Source organism: Ictidomys tridecemlineatus, chromosome 4 (assembly GCF_052094955.1).
Source record: "Ictidomys tridecemlineatus isolate mIctTri1 chromosome 4, mIctTri1.hap1, whole genome shotgun sequence".
NCBI classification, from domain to species: Eukaryota; Metazoa; Chordata; class Mammalia; order Rodentia; family Sciuridae; genus Ictidomys; species Ictidomys tridecemlineatus.
In genome coordinates this window covers 162,287,373-162,306,560 of record NC_135480.1, presented here as the reverse complement: position 1 = coordinate 162,306,560, position 19,188 = coordinate 162,287,373, and the positions used below count along the sequence as shown (strand labels likewise).

Here is a 19,188-nt window from a genome sequence, read left to right as displayed (position 1 = left end):
ACATTTGTCTGAAGCACAGATGGGATCTTCTCCCAGACTGACCACATGTCAAACCACAAGTTTCAATAAATTTAAAAAGACTGAGATCATACCAAGAATTTTCACTAACCTCAATAGAATAAAACTAGCAATCAGTAACATGTCCAGGAAAACTGGAAATTTCACAAATATATGGGAAGTAAAAAATATACTCTTGAGCAATAAATGTAAGAAGAAATCATGCAAGAGTTAGAAAATACTGTGAGACAAATGAAAATGAAAACACAAAATAGAAAAACTTATGAGATGCTGCAAAAGCAGTGCTGAGAGGGATTTCTAGTGATAAATGCCTAAATTATAAAAGCAGAAAGAAATCAATATCCTAATTTATACCTCAAGGAACTAGGAAAAGAAGAGCAAATAGACTGAAAGTTAGCAGAGAAAGGAAATAGTGAAATTTAGAGTGAAGATAATATAATATAGAACAGAAAAACAATTAGAACCAACGAAACAAAAAATTGGATCTTAGGAAAGAGCAACAAGACTGACGATCCTGGGGCTGGGGCTGGGGCTCAGTGGTGGAACACTTGCCTAGCATGTGTGCGGCACCAGTTTCGATCTTCAGCACCACATAAAAATAAATAAATAAAATAAATAAATGAAACTACAACTAAAAAAAAATTTAAACTGATAAAGCTTATGATAGATTGAGAAAGAATAAAAATTGGGGCTGGGGATGTGGCTCAAGAGGTAGTGCGCTTGCCTGGCATGTGCGGGGCGCTGGGTTCAATCCTCAGCACCACATAAAATAAAGATGTTGTATCCACCGAAAACTGAAAAATAAATATTAAAAAATTCTCTCTCTCTCTCTCTAAAAAATGATAATAATATAAAAACAGAAATGAAACTGGAGCTATTTCTACTGACCTTATAAAAACAAAAAGCATGATAAAAGAATGCCATTAAAAAAAAAAGAATACAAGTAAAAGTAAATGTTAGGGAAAAAGACACACTCATACATTGCTGGTAGGACTACAAATTAGTGCAACCACTCTGGAAAGCAGTGTGGAGATTTCTCAGAAAACTTGGAATGGAACACCATGTACCCAGTTATCCCATTTCTCAGCATATACCCAAAGGACTTAAAAATCAGCATACTATAGTGACGCAGCCACATCGTTGTTTATAGCAGCTCAATTCACAATAACTAAACTATGGAACCAACCTAGATGCCCTTTAAAAGATGAATGAATAAAGACAATGTGAAATATATACATAACTCAGCCATGAAAAGAATGACGATTTTGTAAATTCTCAGATTATTCAGATTTCAAAAGATGCTAAAATTAAAGTGTCTTATTGTAAAAAAAAAAAAAATGCCATGAAAAACTATATGCCTAAGCTGGATTCAAGATGGTAAATTAGAGGAAGGCTGCATTTACAGCTGCTCATGGCCTGGGATTCATGCAGCAGGAATTCAAGCAGCTTCTCAGCAAGGTGGATAAAACCAAGAGACTGAAACTCAATATCAGACAGTTGGAGTTTTTAGAGACTCAAGAAACTCAGGTGCCTTGAACAAAGAACAAGAAAAAGTACATTGGAGCTAAGTTAGGTGCTGTAGCAACAGCAACAATGGCACTGGTTTACCACAGAGGGGAGGGATGATACACAGAAACACAACAGACAAATTTGGTGTACACACACACACACACACACACACACACACACACACACACACACACCCCTTGCCTGGTAAAACAGAAAAGCAGCCTGAACTTTGCTCATCCAGAGGCTGCGCGGCAAACTGGCATTTGAAAAGGGCTCTGTTTCTCAATTAGCAAGTGGAGAGCTGAGGCAGGAGCCATCATGAGAGGCCATGCTTCAGCTTGCTGCTGTGGGAGTCTGGGAGATCATAACAAAAACTACCACACCACCCTGGCAACTGCCTACTGTGTGGCCTAGGTTGTACTTAGTAGGCCTGAGTGGAATGTGCACAGAGAAGATTCTCCTCCATGGATTCAAGTCAGAGACGTACAAAGAAGGATATAACTTGCGTTCCTTTGGAGTCTTGTGGCTCAAATGACCAGCTGAAGAGGGTCAGAAAACTGAGCAGACAGGTATGGATGTATTCAGAGAATAAGTCTGGGTATTCCATATTCACGGGCAGTGGAATGTGTGAGACCTGCGGAGGACTGGCTCCCCTGCTCTTTGAGTATAATTCCTGGGATGGATGCTCCTGAGTTCCAAACACAAGGCAGAGATCAGCATTTTCCTGGGCCTAAAGGTGCACTGATCTAATCTAGTCTTTCCAGAGCAGATACCACCTAACAAAATCCATAAGGTCTGATTAGAGATAAGTCCCAGCCATGAGAACTCCCCACTTAGAACTCTGCAGCAGACCCACCCCAGAACCACATCATTCTGGGCTCTCTGGACAAAACTCTGATCAACAATACTTCCCATTCTATCCTACCTTATAGGACAGTGAGAAGGGAACGGTGAAAGCTGTCTCACTCAGCTCCAGTATTAGACCAGTACAGTTAGCAGCCTGGCTTAGCAACACAAAAAGAGGAAAGGTTTCACAACCCCCAGTCCTTATTCATTCCTTCTTGGTATATAGCACCCAAGAAAAAAAAGGATGGTCGGGCATGGTCAGTGATTATCCTCCCTAGTCAACAGTTTTGACAACCTCAGTGGAGATAATTCTTTCATTTTTTGTTAAGAATCTTTTTTCCTTTCTCCCCCCCCCCTTTTTGGTGTTTTTGCTGGGTTGAGTGTTACATAGATATTAATACATGTGTTTCCCCCCCATTTTTAGCATTTTTAATGATTGTTATTTGTCTTCTCTTTTGAAGGTTAGGGTTTCTTGTTTCTTTATTTTGATTTGGTGTTGGTTTTGTTTGTTTCTTTTTCTCTCCTTGCATCTCTCCTTTTTAAAATTTTTTTCTCCTTTATAGCCATTGTTTGCTACATTTCATCTACTTCCTTTCTTTTCACATTTTGAACATTCTAAATTTTTACCTTTCTATCAGATTTTCTTTTTCCTTAATGAACTGTATGTTTAGCATCTTTAAAACTATTTGGTTTTTACAACTCCTGTCCTCACCATTCATAGTCATATAGTGAATGGCATAGTTCACACATTTTGTCTATTTTATTGCCAGATTTAGTTCATGGCTATTTGCTGATTTTGCTTTCAGCAATAACTAATCCCACCACTCCTGCGTTTGTGGTAATTAGCGTTGTAGATGGTACAGTAGGCACCAGGTATTTATTTTAATGCTATATATTGTTTACTAATATTGTTGCTATTGTTTGTTTCCTCCCTTTCTGTGAGGTGCTGGGAACCTACAAGGACACTACAAATTCACAAGGTAGAGACCTGCTGCTGAACAAAACACAGTCAAGAGACAATGCACCTTGTTCCACACACAAATTAACCATCTCAAATTTCAATAATAACACAAAGAACAAAAAAGACAAAAATGCAAAACTAATGATCAGTCCCAAGTAAGAATGGATACAGGGGCCTGCAGGTGCCACTCATGGACATCCACTCTAAAGCAAGAGCAGAATTAACACAAGAGGCTGTGGACACTATACCTATGAAAGGATTCTCAATCTAGATCATTCCCATGCCCCTTTAGAATATACAGAGTTGTTAAGTGAAGAAGAACAATCACAGAGGTGTATCCCCACACATCCTGCTGTATACAACACAACCACCATTATCTATAAGGAGGAGCACACTCTTTTGATCTATAGGAAAAGTGAAATCCTCAAGCTTAATATACACTGTATATACACTTAATATACACTGTATTGAAATACACAAATCCTCACCAAAGAACTAGCAGAGAAATTATACTACAAAACCCATTAGAAATATATTGAAAAGTTCACAATAACCTGATATCCCAAAACACTTTGGTAAGAGAAGACTGTGCCCCACAAAGGCTCACACATAAGAGAGGAAGAAAAATTCTCTCAAGGCTCCAACATATACATCTCAACGGATACATAAAACCCAACACAGGAATACAAGAAATATGAAAAACTAAGCTAGCATGATACCTCCTAAAGTTCAAAATTCATCAGTAACTCACTTCAAATATACTAGCGTGGAGAAAATGCCAGATAAAGAATTTTTAAAAAATGATTTGAAAAATGGTTAACAAATACCAAGAGAATACAGAAAAACAACTGAATGAATTAAAGAAGTCAGTATAAGATATGAATGAGAAATTCAATAGGAGATGCAGATACTGAAAAGACCAAAACAGAAATCTTGGCAATAAAACAATAAATCAAATATAATGTTTGGCTGAAAGTCTCTCGAACAGAGTAGACAATGCTGAGCACAGAATCTCAGAGCTGGTAGACAGAGTGGTCAGTCTGGAGCATTGAGACAGTGTTAAAGAAAAGAAAATAAAGGAACATGTCCATAATATGGAACACTTTCAAATTCATTCTATGAAGCCTGTATCACACTCATATCAAAACCAGATAAGGACACATCAAGGAAAGAAAACTATAGACCAAAATCCCCAGTGAACTTAGATGCAAAAATCCTTAATAAAATATTTTCAAGTCATATTCAACAACATATGAAGAAGATTGCACATTATGACCAAGTGGGTTTTTTCCCGGGTGGCAAGGATAGTTTAAAATAGGCAAATCAATAAATATAATTCACCACATAAATAGAATTAGGAACAAAAATCACAGTCATCTCAATAGATGCAGAGAAAGCCTTCAACAAAATTCAGCACCCATTCATGATAAAAGCACTAAAGAAACTAGGAATAGAAGGAATTTACCTCATCAAAAAGGCTATAGATGGGCTGGGGTTGTGGCTCAGCAGCAGAGCGCTCGCCTTGCACGTGTGAGACTCTGGGTTCGAACCTCAACATCACATAAAAATAAATAAATAAAATAAAGGTATTGTGTCCAACTACAACTAAAAAAAATATTTTTTTAAAAAAAGGCTACAGATGATAAACCCAAAGCCAACATCATAGTGAATGGGTAACAACTGAAAGCATTTCCTTTAAAATTCAAAACAAGATGAGGATGTCTTCTCTTACCACTCCTATTCAATAATGTACTAGAAATTATAGAAAAAAGAGAAAGATTATAGAAAACAGAGAGAGTGGACAAGAGAAGGAAATATAAGAAATAAAATAAGGAAAGTAGTCAAATTATCAATGTTTGCACATTATGAGATCCTACACTTAGAAGATCCAAAATACTCCCCCAGAAGACTGCTACAGCTAATAAACAAATTCAGCAAATTAACAGGTTACAAAATCAAAATCTTTCCTATATACTGATAATGAAGCTGCTGAGAAAGAAATCAGGAAAACAATCCTATTCATAAGCGCACCCCCACAAATAATAAAATACCTAGGAATAAATCTAACCAAGGAGGTGAAAGACCTCTACAATTAAAATTATAGAACACTGAAGAAAGAAACTGAAGAAAACACAAGATGACAGAAATTCCTTCCATATTTATGGATCTGCAGAATCAATATTGTTAAAATGGCCATACTACCTAAAGCTATGTATAGATTCAATGTGATCCCCATCAAAATGCCAGTGACATTCTTCATAGAACAAAAAATATTCCTAAAATTCATTTGGGAGAATAAAAGACTGAGAATAGTCAAAGCAGTTCTATGTCAAAAAAGCAATACTGGAGGCCTCAAACTACCTGACTTCAAATTACATGACAGAGCTATAGAAACTTCATGCTACTGTCATAAAAACAGACACAGACCAATGAATGGCACAGAACAAAAGATGCAGAGACAAACCCATACAGACACAGCCATCTGATCCTTGACACCGGTATCAAACACATACACTGGAGAAAAGACAGCATCCTTAACAAATGATAATAAGAAAACTAGTTGTCTCTATGTGGAAAAATGAGACTAGATTCTAAATTCTCACCCTGCACATAAGTAAATTGAAAATGGATCAAAGACCTAGGATATAACAGAACCTATGAAACTCCTGGGGCAGAGGGAAACAGAGTCAAGACTCCAACATATAGGTACAGGCAATGATTTTCTCAATAGGACCAATAATGCCAAGAATTAATAAATGGGAAGGCATCAAATTAAAAAGATTCTGCACAGCAAAGGAAACTTCATTAAGAATATGAAGAAAGAACCTACAGAATGAGAGAGAAATCTTTGCTAGCTGGTTTTTGACAGAGGATTAATATCCATAATATATAAAGAACTTAATAAAATTAATATTAAAATGATAAATGGGCAAACAAACTAAACAGACACTTCTCAAGAAATAGAAATACCAACAGATACATGAAAAAATGTTCAACATTGTTGGCAATTAGGGAAATGCAAATCAAAATGACATTGAGATTTTATCTCACTTCAGTTAGAATGGCAGCCATGAAGAATACAAACAATAATAAATGCTGTGAAGGATGTGGAGAAAAAGGAACACTTTCAAACTGTTGGTGGGATTGTACATTAGCATAATCCTTTGGAAATCAGTATGGTGGATCCGCAAAAGACAAGAAATGGAAGCACAATATGACTTGCTATATCACTCCTTATCATTTATCCTAAAGAATTTAAGTCAGCATATTATAGTGATGCATGCATACCCATGTTTATAGAAGAACAATTCACATCAACCAAACCATGGAACCAGCCTCGGTCTCTGTCAATCAATGAATACATAAAGAAAATGTGACATACATATACAATGTAGTTTATGTAGCCATTAAGAAGAATAAAATTATGGCATTTTCAGGAAAATGAATAGAACTTGAGAACATCATGTTAAGCAAAATAAACCAAATTCAGAATGTCAAGGGTGATATGTTTTCTCTCATATATGGAAGCTAGAAAGGAAAAAGCAAAAGAAAGGTGTGTGTGGCGGGGAGGTTTCATGAAAACTGAAGGGAAGAATAGAAGAGTAGAGGAGAGTACTAGGGGGAAGGAGGAGAGGAGGAAAAGGAGAAATACTGGGGAATGATATTGGCCAAATAATATTGTTAAATTGTGTGCATGTACGAATATGTAGCGATGAATCCCACCATTATGTACAAATTATAATGCACCAATAAAAATAAAGAAAAATTATATGCTAACAAATCAGATAATCTAGATTAAGTACATAAATTCCTAGAAAAACATAACTATGAAGTGACTCAGGAATAAATAGAAATTATGAACAAACCCACAACAAGTAAGGGTATCAAATCAGTAATTTAAAAAAATATTCCAACAAAGAAAGGTCCAGGAACAGAAAGCTTCATTAGTGAATTCTATCAAACATGCAAAGAATTAACACCCATCTTTTTCAATTGCAAGAAGAAGAAAGAAGAAAGAAGAAAGGAGGAGGAGGAGGAGGAGGAGGAGGAGGAGGAGGAGGAGGAGGAGGAGGAGGAGGAGAAGAAGAAGAAAATGGAACACTGTTTAACTTATCCTGTAAGCCCAGCATTAAGATGACATCAAAGCTAGACAATACTTAAGGGAAAAAGAAAAAACTAAAGGCAATATTCCTTATAAATATAGATCAAAAAATTCTGAAAGAAACACTAGCAAACCTAATCCAATAACATATTAAAAGGATTATATGCCATGACAAACGGATTTATTCCAGTAATTTAAGAGTGGTTTCACATAAGAAAATTAGCTAGTGTAATACACAACATTAATAAAGAAAATTTTAGGGGCTGGGGATATAGCTCAGTTGGTAGAGTGCTTGCCTTGCATGCACAAGGCTCTGGGTTCAATCCCCAGCACCACAAAAAATGAAAATAAAAAATAAAGAAAAATTTAAAACCACATGACAATCTGAATTAATTATCAACTTTTTAAAAACAAAATCCAACACCATTGCCTGATAAAAATACTCAGAAAACCAAAAACAGAATGGAATTATCTCAACAAGATAAAGGGCATTTATGAAAAGCAACCCATAGCTAACCTCATACGCAATGGTAAGAGATTGAAAGTGCCTTCTCTATGACCAGAAGCAAGACACAATGTTCACTGTCACCACTTCATCTTGAATGTTCTACCTATAACAGTTAGGAAAGAAAAATAAATAAAAGGCATTCAAATTGGAAAGAAAGAAAACTGTGTTTGCAGATGACATGAGCCTATACATAGAAAATCCCAGAGAATCTTTTTTAAAAAAACTAATAGAATAAGAGAATTTTTAAAAGTTGCAGGGAATAAGATCAAAACACAAAAATTGTTTCTATATTGCAACAGTGAATAATTGGAAAAAAGAAATTAATAAACAATTCTACTTGGAAATAGCACTCAAAAGAACAAAATACTTCTGAATATATTTATCCAACATAAAAGATTTATACACTGGGAAGTACAAAATATTGGTGAAGGAGATAAAAGATGACCTAAACAAATGGGAAAACATTTCATGGTCTTGGAGTATAATACTTAATACTGTTATGATGACAGTATGACTCAAAGTGATCTACAAATTCAATGTAATCCCTATTAGAATCAATGCAATCCTTATCAAAATTCCAAGAACCTTTTTGGCATAAATGAAAAACTCATCTTCAAATTATTAAGGAATTGCAGAGGTCCCAAATAGCCAAACAATCTTGAAAAAGAGCAATGTGGAGGATTCACACACACCAATTTCAAACTTAACTGTAGAGCCACAGTAATCAAAACAGTATGATGTAGGCACATATAGACCAGTGAGATAGAATTGAGAATCCAAAACAAACCCACACATTACAGTCAATTGATTTTGAACAATGGTGTCAAGACCATTTAATAGAGGACAGAATTGACTCTTCAACAAACAAACTGATGCTTTTTATTATTATCATTTATTATTTAGTTTTTTTGGCGGACACAACATCTTTATTTGTATCTGGTGCTGAGGATCAAACCCAGGCCACATGCATGCCAGGCAAGCGCGCTACAGCTTGAGCCACATCTCCAGCCCCTTAACAAATGATGCTTTAAAAAAAAAAAATAGATGCTGAGGGCTGGGGATGCCACTGAATGGCAGGAGCATTTGCCTAGCATATGCAAGGCCCTAAGTTCAATCCCCAGTACTGCAAAAAACAAAATAAGCAAACAAACAAAAAGCATATGGTGCTGAAACAACTAGGAATCCATATGCAAAAAACTGAAGTCGATCACCTTACCTTATACTATGTACGAGAATTAACTCAGAATGGACTAACAACCTACACATAACGTCTAAACCAATTAAACTCTTAAAGGAAAAAAAATAGGAGTAATTGTTGGCCTTGGATTTGGTAATGTATTCTTAGTTTGACATAAAATACACGAGCAACAGAAGAAAAAAAATTAGACTTTCAAAGTTAAAAAATTTTGTGCAGAGAAATAAGAAAGTGAAAAGACAAGCTATAGGATGAAAGAATTTTCCAGTCACAGATGAGTCTCATCCAGAATACACCAAGAACTCTTACAACTCAACTATAAGAAGATAACCTAACTTTTTAAAAACAAGCAAAGGTTTAAAAGAGAATTTTCCAAAGAAAATACACAAATGGTTAACAAGGATATAAGAAGATGCTCAACATCATTAGTTATTAGGGAAGTGCAAATCAAAGCCTCAAAAGATACCACTGCACATCCAATCAGATGGCAATCATAATAACAAAATGGAAAATAGTTGGCAATCATGTGAAGAAAATGCAACTGTCACATATTGTTGATGGGAATGTGAACAGTGCAGCCACTGTGAAGAAAGTTTGGCAGTTTCTCAAAAAGTTAAACAGAAATCCCATATGATCCAGTTCTTCCCCTCCTAGATATATATACCCCAAAGAATTAAAAACAGGTGTTCAAATAAAAACTTGTACACACTGTTCAAAGCAGCAATACTTGGAATAGCCAAAAGGTAAAAACGACCCAAATGTCCATTGACTGATTAATAGATAAAATGTGGCATGTCCATGCAATGGGTTATTATTCAGCTATAAAAAGAAATGAGGTAGATAGCTGCTACAACTCAGATGAACTTTGAAGACACTCCACTTGAAAGAATCCAGACACAAAAGGCCACGTATTATGTGACTCCATTCAAATGCAATACTCAGAAAAGGCAAATCCATAGAGGCAAAAAGCAGATTATTGATTGCTGGGGGTTGAAGGAAGTGGGAAAGGGGGAACAAGCGTTCAATAAGTTATAAGTTTCCTTTTGGGGTGATGAAAACATTCTAGAAGCAGAGGGTGAAGATGGTAGTACAATACTGTGAAGGCATTCAATACTACTGAATGTATATTTTATAATGGTTAAAAGGGTAAGTTTTGTGTTATGTATATAAGAAGCAGAGAAGGCATGAAGCAGTCTTTAGAGAAAAATGTAGAAAACCTAAGAGAAATTGATACGATGCATGCCCTGAAAGAGAAAATAAAAGAAGAAGAAAGAAAAAAGGGAAGGGAAGGGGAGGAAAGAAAGAAAGAAAGAATGAATGAACAGATGAACTAGGAAGAGAATTTCTGCCCTTGTATTTCTGGGAGTCCTAGGAATCCTTGTAGTAAATATTTTCACTTTTGCATCCATTTAAGTAAGTCATAACTTTCTACAATAAAAAGTGCCTTAACACCATTGCTACCTAGGTATTAGCCCCACCACTCCACTGAAACTGCCCTTACTAAGATTTCTATTGGCCACCTACCTAAATGCCCAATTCACCAGCATTTGTAAGTCTTTTTTTTCCCCATTCTTTTCCACCTGAAAGTGCATCATGCCCTCATTCTTGAAATAATTGCTTCCCTAAGCTTCTATATTCTTCTATAGATTCTCACTGCCCGAGCTTGTCCATGCTGAGTTTCAAATATTACTTATGTGTTGACAACAATAAATCCTTACTTCTACTTCAGGTCTTTTTTCCATATTTTAGAGAAAAGAACAATCTCAAAATCAGCACATCTCTTAGTCTAGCCGAACACTCCACAACCTCTTGACTAGTTGGCCTCTCTTCCTATCAACATAGTAAGTTAAAACTAGTAGTGAGCCCTCCACTGTCTGCCCCCAGCACCTTTTTGCTTTTCAAAAATACTGAAGCACGGGCTGGGGATGTGGCTAAACCGGTAGCGCGCTCGCCTGCCACGTGCAGGGCGCTGGGCTCGATCCTCAGCACCACGTACAAATAAAATAAACATATTGTGTCCACTGAAAACTAAATAATAAATATTAAAAAATTTTCTCTCTCTCTCTTAAAAAAACAATACTGAAGCTCAACACTCCTCCCACTTTCCTATAATGTGCTCCCATTAGTTCATGCTTTATTTCTTTTTGAGATATAATACTAGGAGCTCCGGAAATATTATCAATCAAAGTTAATCAATGCAATTTCAATAATTCCTGACAAAGAAGGTAATTAAATTTATATTCATTCATTCAAACATTTATTGAGTAGCTATTAGGTGTCAAATACTGTTCCTAACAATGGTGACAGATTTGAACAAGACAGAACAGTTTCTATTCTCATGGAGCTTATATTGCAATGAGAAGACAAACAGAAAAGGAAAAAAAAGAGACAAAATCAGGGTGGTCAATTTTGTGGTAAATATAACAAGCTGAGATAGGAGCTAACTGGTTGGCTATTCACATAATTCTATACTGATGACACATTTGTGGCAAGTGTCCCTATTCAATGTTGGCTACAAATTGGATTCTTTAGTTTCTCACAACAGAAACACAAAAATTAATTTGCTTTTTAAATGTCCTTTTGATACATGATTCATGGAAATAGCCTGATAAAATCACAGATGTTACAGTAAATATGTGCATGGAATAACATTTGTCTCCTATTAAGGAAATGTATACAATTCTGTGTTGGAAATTGATATTTTATAAACAGACTTCTATTTAGAAACTTTTTTAGATTGAATGCTTTCAATATTACACAAAATTTTATTCTAGATCCTTGGCAGAAATACAGAAAAATCTGCAGTTTCCAGAGGATGTGGGGAGCCAAGAAAAGGCATCTAATCAGTCCTGTAACACTAGGATCTTTTGTGAAATATGGCCATTTTTCAGATGTTTTATTGCTCAGACAATGAGCTTTCCTTTGACAGGACAATGGAACTTTCTCCAATGAACTGCACTTTACTATATACTTTACGTATTGCTTCTATATTTGCTAGAATTGACCTGATATACAAGCAAGTGTCAGAAACAAGAACTTGTAAAATGGTTTGAAAATCATGTCCGTGCCTAATGCAATGAATCTTTTACATTTAAAAGGGCAGAAAATCAGTTCCAAGGAATATACCTAGAATCACAAAAGAAGTTTCACTATATTTGCAGGGAACAAATTCTGACATTAACTGGAATGAAGGGAACTACAGTAACTGTTAGAATAGAGAAAATATCTGGCAGTCCCATGAATTTGGGCGGGAGGGGTTATAGAAAGAAAGGGAGTCCCAAAGTCCATGGAGAAGAGATCACTGGCATGGGACAAAAAGACTCCAAATCTAAACAACAGGAAAGATCAGTTCCTGTTTTGCTGCTCTGTCTTCAAACAAGTGTCTTAGATAAGAAGAAATACAGTAATGCTTTACGAACAATAGATTTGAAACTGAGAATGCCTACGGGTACTTGTTAAAAAGATCCAGATGTTTTGAAATCTAAATACAAAGTTGCTTTAAATCTCTCATCCATTTGACAGCTTCAAAGTTATAAATGGCATATCCGAACATAATGCATTACAACAGGACCCATTATCGCACATACTTTGGCTACACCAAGGATCAGATCGCAATTCCACAATGCACATGTGTTACTAGTTCAGGAAGAGTCAGGCAACAAGTAGGGTACAGCCGGGGTGTGTATATTTTCCATCCCCAGCATCACATCACTTGTATGGTAGGGACATGTCTTTACTTTCTCTATTTTCAGAGTTGCTAGAGATGATTTTGATGAGAACTATTTTAAGTACACACACAAGCACACAAACGTGTGCATATATGTGTGTAGATCAACAAGTATTTGAATACTTGTATAAGCCATGTAGTCTGTTCTAAGTATTTAGGATAAAACACAGATGTTTCTCCTGCCATTGACAAAATTACAGTCTAATGAGGAAGACTTTAAACAACAAATTGAACAATAAAGTAAATAATGACATATATGTGAAATACTATGAAAAATATATAGGAATGCATCACATATGAAATCTAATGTAACTAAGAACATCAGGGAAGGTCCTATCTTCTCTTACAAAAAAAGAATGTTCAAATCAAGATGGAAACAATGAGGAAGCTTTTCTAGACAAAGTAGAAAACACAGGCAGAGATAATTATAGCATGGCAGATTTGTGGGAACTACGAGATGCTTTGATCCCTACTGGAAACTACCCTACCATCAGGATGGTTGGTGGAAATAATTGACCATTCTGAGTCATCAGTCAGATACTAAAAGTTGGTAGAATATTTTCTTAAGAGCAAATACTTCAACAATATTCAGAGTTCCCAGGAATGAAAACATCCTAGGTTCTTTAGCACCAGGAAGGGCCACCAAGTCAAGGGTCAGAGGAGAGGGCACCCAGGGAATATGAGAACCTGAGTGAGGAAGGCAGTGTTGCAGGACCATGGCCCAGTAGGGACAGGAGATTGGGTACATATGAGATTGAGTGAATGAGTAAATATATTACTAATAAGGGGAGCCAAATGTTTTATTGAGAGAGAAAGGAATTAAAATATGAAAATAGAGAAAGGTAGAATGAACCCTGGTGGTGCTGAATTGGAACTACAGATATCAGTGGGAGTTCATGGTGATATATAGACATAAATAAATATACATATAGAAATAAATACACACATTAAAGAGCAAACATATATTTTCTAGCTCTATCCACTGAGCAGGCCAGGGAGCTGTGATTTTTTTTTTCCTGGTAGCAATGAGACACTCTGCAGTCAGATCTTAAGTTTCTAAATATCATTCTCTGCTACAAGGAATCTGGGCTGCTAAGTTGTTACAGGGCTGAAGATAGTACTAGATAAGACTACAATAACTCCCTGGGTCATACAGCAATAAAGAACTCAGAGAATGACAGGATCAGGATCCGGTCAAAAGGACACAGGAGTCACTTGAAGAAGTACTTACTGGTCAAATCTGGGACAATCTGAAGATCAAAATAATGAATACAATTGAATAACGAATAAGTAAAATACGAAATTAAGAGTTCATACTAATGAAAAGGAAGGGAGAGAGGGAAGAAGGGAAGGAAGGAAAGCCTCCTTAAAGTAGAATGCCTGCCAAAGTAATGTACATAGAATGATAGAACTTAAAAATCATTTTTTGGCAATTATCATACCAGTAATTCAGGCAAGATACATTAAAGGATACTAAAACTAGTGGGTGAAAATAAGACATTTAAAAGTAAAAAAATTTTATTAATGATAAAGAAAATAATAACTTCATATGGAGAAACTTAGGAGACATCACTTTATCCCTGTGGTCAGTAGGAGAAGGATACCCTGTGCCAGCTGATGGGTTACAATGAGAAAAAGAGAGTTCCATTTCTGTGATATTCCCACTAAAAATGAGTGACCTGACTCCATAGGAGAAACATCAGGCAAATCCAAATTGAAGAGCATTCTATAAAATAACTTTTAATCTTGAAACATGATAGGATACAGGAACAGTTTCAGACTGAAGAAGACTAAGAGACATGGTGAACACACAAGTACCTTCTGGATTAGATCTTTCCAAGTAAATATGTCAATGGCGGGGGGTCCCTGGGTGAAGGGATATGGGAGTTTTTCCTTACAGGCAGAGAAATGTTTGCAACTTTTCTGTAAATTCTTGTGACTCTTTGGTAAGTCTAAATTATCTCAAAATAAAAAGTTAAAACACACTAAGTTTTAAAAAGAAATGCTATATAAGATGTACATTCTACTGTCATGTATAACTAAAACAAAAAAATTAATAAAAAAGAAATGCTAAAATTTAATTATAAAAATCTCTTGAATAATTCAGTAAATATATGCAAAAATGTTCATCCTTTCTGAAAATGAATGCAAATAAAAGCATTCTGACTCATTTTTATTATCATCTTTGGCTTATCTATTTGTTTTGCTTTGTAATATGATACTATAACTAGAGGGGTTTATTCTTTGTTTACTAAGTAGAATTACATAAAGTGACTCAAAATCCTTACAAAGGGTTCTATAAAGAAGATTCAATTATTTTCTCCATTTTGCAACTGAGGCTTAGGGTCTTAGGAGGCTTGCCTGAGTTGGAGAGACAGTAAACAGTGGTAGTGGGATATGAACTCAGGCAGTCCAGCTCCTGTGCTTTTAACCTCTAAGATACAGTGCTCTGCATATTCATACAAGGCTGATGAATCGAAAATTGGCATGATCCTTCTGAAGAGCAAAGAGGCCATGCCATTCCCCTGGTCACCACATCATCAGATTCTTGTCCACTAATAAACTGCTGAGAATTTATCCTAAGGAAAGATATTGCAGACGAGAGACAGCTACATTCATAAAGATATTTACTATGATGGAAAAATTTAATAACCAATAGAGTAATGATCAAGTTAATTAGGACTCACCAACTTGATAAAATATTCTACAAACATCTAAAAATATTAACAATGGAGATAGATATATGGGGAATGGGAAAATGTTTATAATATCAAGTTAAAAAATACAAATACACATAAACATGAAAATGTGTAAAAATTGTATGTGTATAAAATCATTAATTTAAAAAGTAACATTTAAAATTAATATTTATAGAGTCATGGGATAATCACTGACTTTCTCCTTCCACACATTTTAATGTTTGCAACAAAGATAAAATAGTGGCTCATGCCTCTAATCTCAGCAACTTGGGAGGCTGAGGCAGGAGGAACACAAGTTCAAAGTCAGCCTCAGCAACTTATTGAGGCCCTAAGCAACCCAGCAAGACTGTATCTCTAAATATTAAAAAAAAAACAAAAGGTCTGAAGGTGTGGCTCAGTGATAAAGCACCCTGGGTTCAATCCTGTGTTCCAAAACAATAAATAAATAAAAGATAAAACCCATGAAAAACATCCTCTATAGACAACTGTTCAGAAACTGATGCAATGGGATTCTTTCTATACTTCTTCCAAGCCTCCTTTTGGAGGAGATAAGTGGTAAGTGTCCATTTTTGTGAAAATTCATTAAATTTTTAAAAATCATATAAGATAATATAAACCTTATGAATATAATACCTACACACATACAGGGGGATATACAATGTTGTGTATATAGTTGCTGTCTCTAGGTGGTGAATTATGGGAGGTTCTTTTTTTATTTTATTTGTTCTTTTTAGTTATACATGACAGTAGAGTATATTTTGACACATTTATACAAACATGAAGTATGTCTTATTCTAATTAAGATCCCAGTCTTGTGGATGTATGTGATGTGGAGATTCACTGTGGTGTATTCATATATGTGAATAGGAAAGTCATATTAGATTCATCCTGTCTTTCCTTTATCTTCTTTATATCATTTTTGAACACAGTATTTTACACCTGTACTTATTTCTCATGATATTTTTAAAGAGTTGTATAGGTAAAATATTACTAAGCTAAAATATTATAAAAAGTATACATAGTCTTGGCAACCAACTCCATAATTTCATCAAAAAGCAGACCACTTTCTCATATTATTCTATACTCAGCTCACCAATTCTGTTCCTTTGGCTAGATTTCTTCTTAACAACTATCTCATGCTCAAAATCCAAAATGACCAAGAATACACCCATTTTAATGTTTATAACATTTGTGTACAAGTCTACTTATACACACAGATCACTGACCAATCAACTCATATTAAGAAGGAAATGCCATTCATAAGAACTATACACACTATACACTATACACATACATAAGATATACATATATATATCTTATATATTTTTGTCAGATGAGACTACTGTGAACTTTAGAGCCCTAATGAAAAAATATAAGCTTGGAAATTATTACTGAGTCAAATTACTCAGTAATAGAATGACAACAAAAATAATCCTATTATGTAGAAATATCTAATGTTAGCATCAGAAAAAGATAATACCTTTATTAAACACTTTAAATACTTCTTCAATATTCTGTAAAAGAGGCAGATAAACAATGAAATCTGAATGTGATAGAGAAAACAAAGATTAGAAATAAAGAATAAATGAGTAGAAAAAAATCATAAGAAAAAAATTAGATGCCTTTATCAGAAGGAATAATTCATGATAGGAGGATTTTAAGCCTAGCAGAGTGAAGAAATGTCCACAGAAAAAGAGAATGAGCACAAAGGGTACGGATACATCTGATAGGAGAGGCCAGGGCCATCAGGGAAGCAGAGGAATGTTAAATGGTATACAAAAAGCAATTACATTCAAAGCCATGAACTGAAATCTTTAGAAACTGAATGAAAGTTCATTGACTTGGTATGGTTTTCAACGGTCTGCCTCTGTGAAGGAATGAACATGCCATGAACATCCTGTCTGTCCTATCACATAAATATAAAGTGAGCAAAGAAAGGCTTCCTGAGCCTCAGAAAGCCGATTAATATGTTTGCTATCTCAAAATTTGATTGGCTAGGATGAAAATCACAATGCCCAATCTCATCCTGGCATAAGTGTGGCTCAGAGACAACCCATCACTTTCCTCTTGTGAGTTAATGTTAGTTACAGAGAGCCCATGGAGGCAGTGAAACCAAGCCATCCCTGAAGTTTACTATCTTCAGCCTACGCCAAGCATGAGTTTTCTTCTCTAAAACCATTTCTTCCTCAAAAGAGTTCACCAAAGTTGTCATCCTTCCTATCAGCAGCCCCACTGAGCTCTGGTGAGTGACATCCAGACATTTAAACTCAAAAGCTGCTTCAGAAGGGAGTTATTAAAATTCAAATGAGCTGGGCATATTGAAGAAGAAAACACTCGTTTGCATGCACACCTCCGCTTTTGGCCATCCCATTTAGTCCCATAGAGCAGGGTCTGGTTTTGTTTTTGTAAATGGGCTTCGGAGGCGGAGGTCAGCCTCCCACGGCCCCCACTCCTCTGGGGTCATCATTAGTAATGTGTAAGGCTGAATAGACTTTCCTCTGAATCTAGTCAGCAAACCTGACAAGAAGGCAGCCCTCTCCCACAACCTGAAAATGCCAAAAATCCAATTGGTAATATGGCTTTTTTAAATACTTCATTTATCAGTTTTAAAATAGCTTTCAGCAAGACTGCACATCACAACACTGATTCGGTCACAACCTGATTTTTCAGTTTTAGAGCAGAACAGATCCTGCTGTGCCATGACTCCATAATCATAAAAATATTATATTTAACCAAAAGTTCCCCATGAGATTCAGAGAAAATTCATTTCTGCTAAGAAATACTGGTCTGGGGAGTCAACTGACATTTTATTCACTTGAGCAGGAAAAGAATCTTTCATTTGACCCAGGCGATTTGACTTTATTTCTCCCCAAAATATCTTACCTTATCATCATTTAAAAATTTTATAAAAATGAGCAACCTAACAAAAACATAGCAAAAATATATTGTGCTAGTATCATTCTGGCCATGGAAATTTTAGATGCTTATTTAGTAAGAATTGAATTTCTTACTAATGAAGACATCTTTATCAATTTTAAGTAGACTTAATTCATAGCAATATAATCACTAAAATAATTTGCAAATTATACATAATACACAATGTTTGTCAATACCTGTGTCATGTACAAAATGACATATGTCAGTTTTTATTAAGGATAATTAAAAGCAAATAATGCTAACAAACAACCATAGGATAATATCACATATTCTAGAACTCCAGAAATTAAAGAAATGTCTCCAGGCTATGATAATTATTCATAATCTGGAAGCTCCAGGATTACTGTATTCAGTGGAAAATCAGACAATGTGACCTTTAAATTCCTTTCCAATGGTGAGATTTTATTCTTCCATGACCTTCATCAATCAAACTGTTTCCTCCAGATTTCTTCTAGTTTTTAATTTTGATTTGTTTAAAAACGTTTTTCTTCCCATAGTCATAATGGTCTTGCTACAGTATAGGTACTCATTTTGCCAAACCAAGAGAGAATAAAACCAGCAAACATCAATGAGGAATATTACATTAATGAAGCTGGTGGCTTCAAAAAGTATACGTGTAGCACTAAAGAACACACATTCAATAACTCATGTGGCATTGCTCTGATGCCAGTTAAAACAGGTCATTA

General features: G+C 35.4%; 1 protein-coding gene across 8 annotated transcripts in view; it reads right to left on the bottom strand.

Moving 5' to 3' along the window:
- Positions 1–19,188, bottom strand: part of Focad (focadhesin) — a 281,898-nt gene that overhangs the window by 20,917 nt on the left and 241,793 nt on the right. The window lies entirely within an intron of this gene.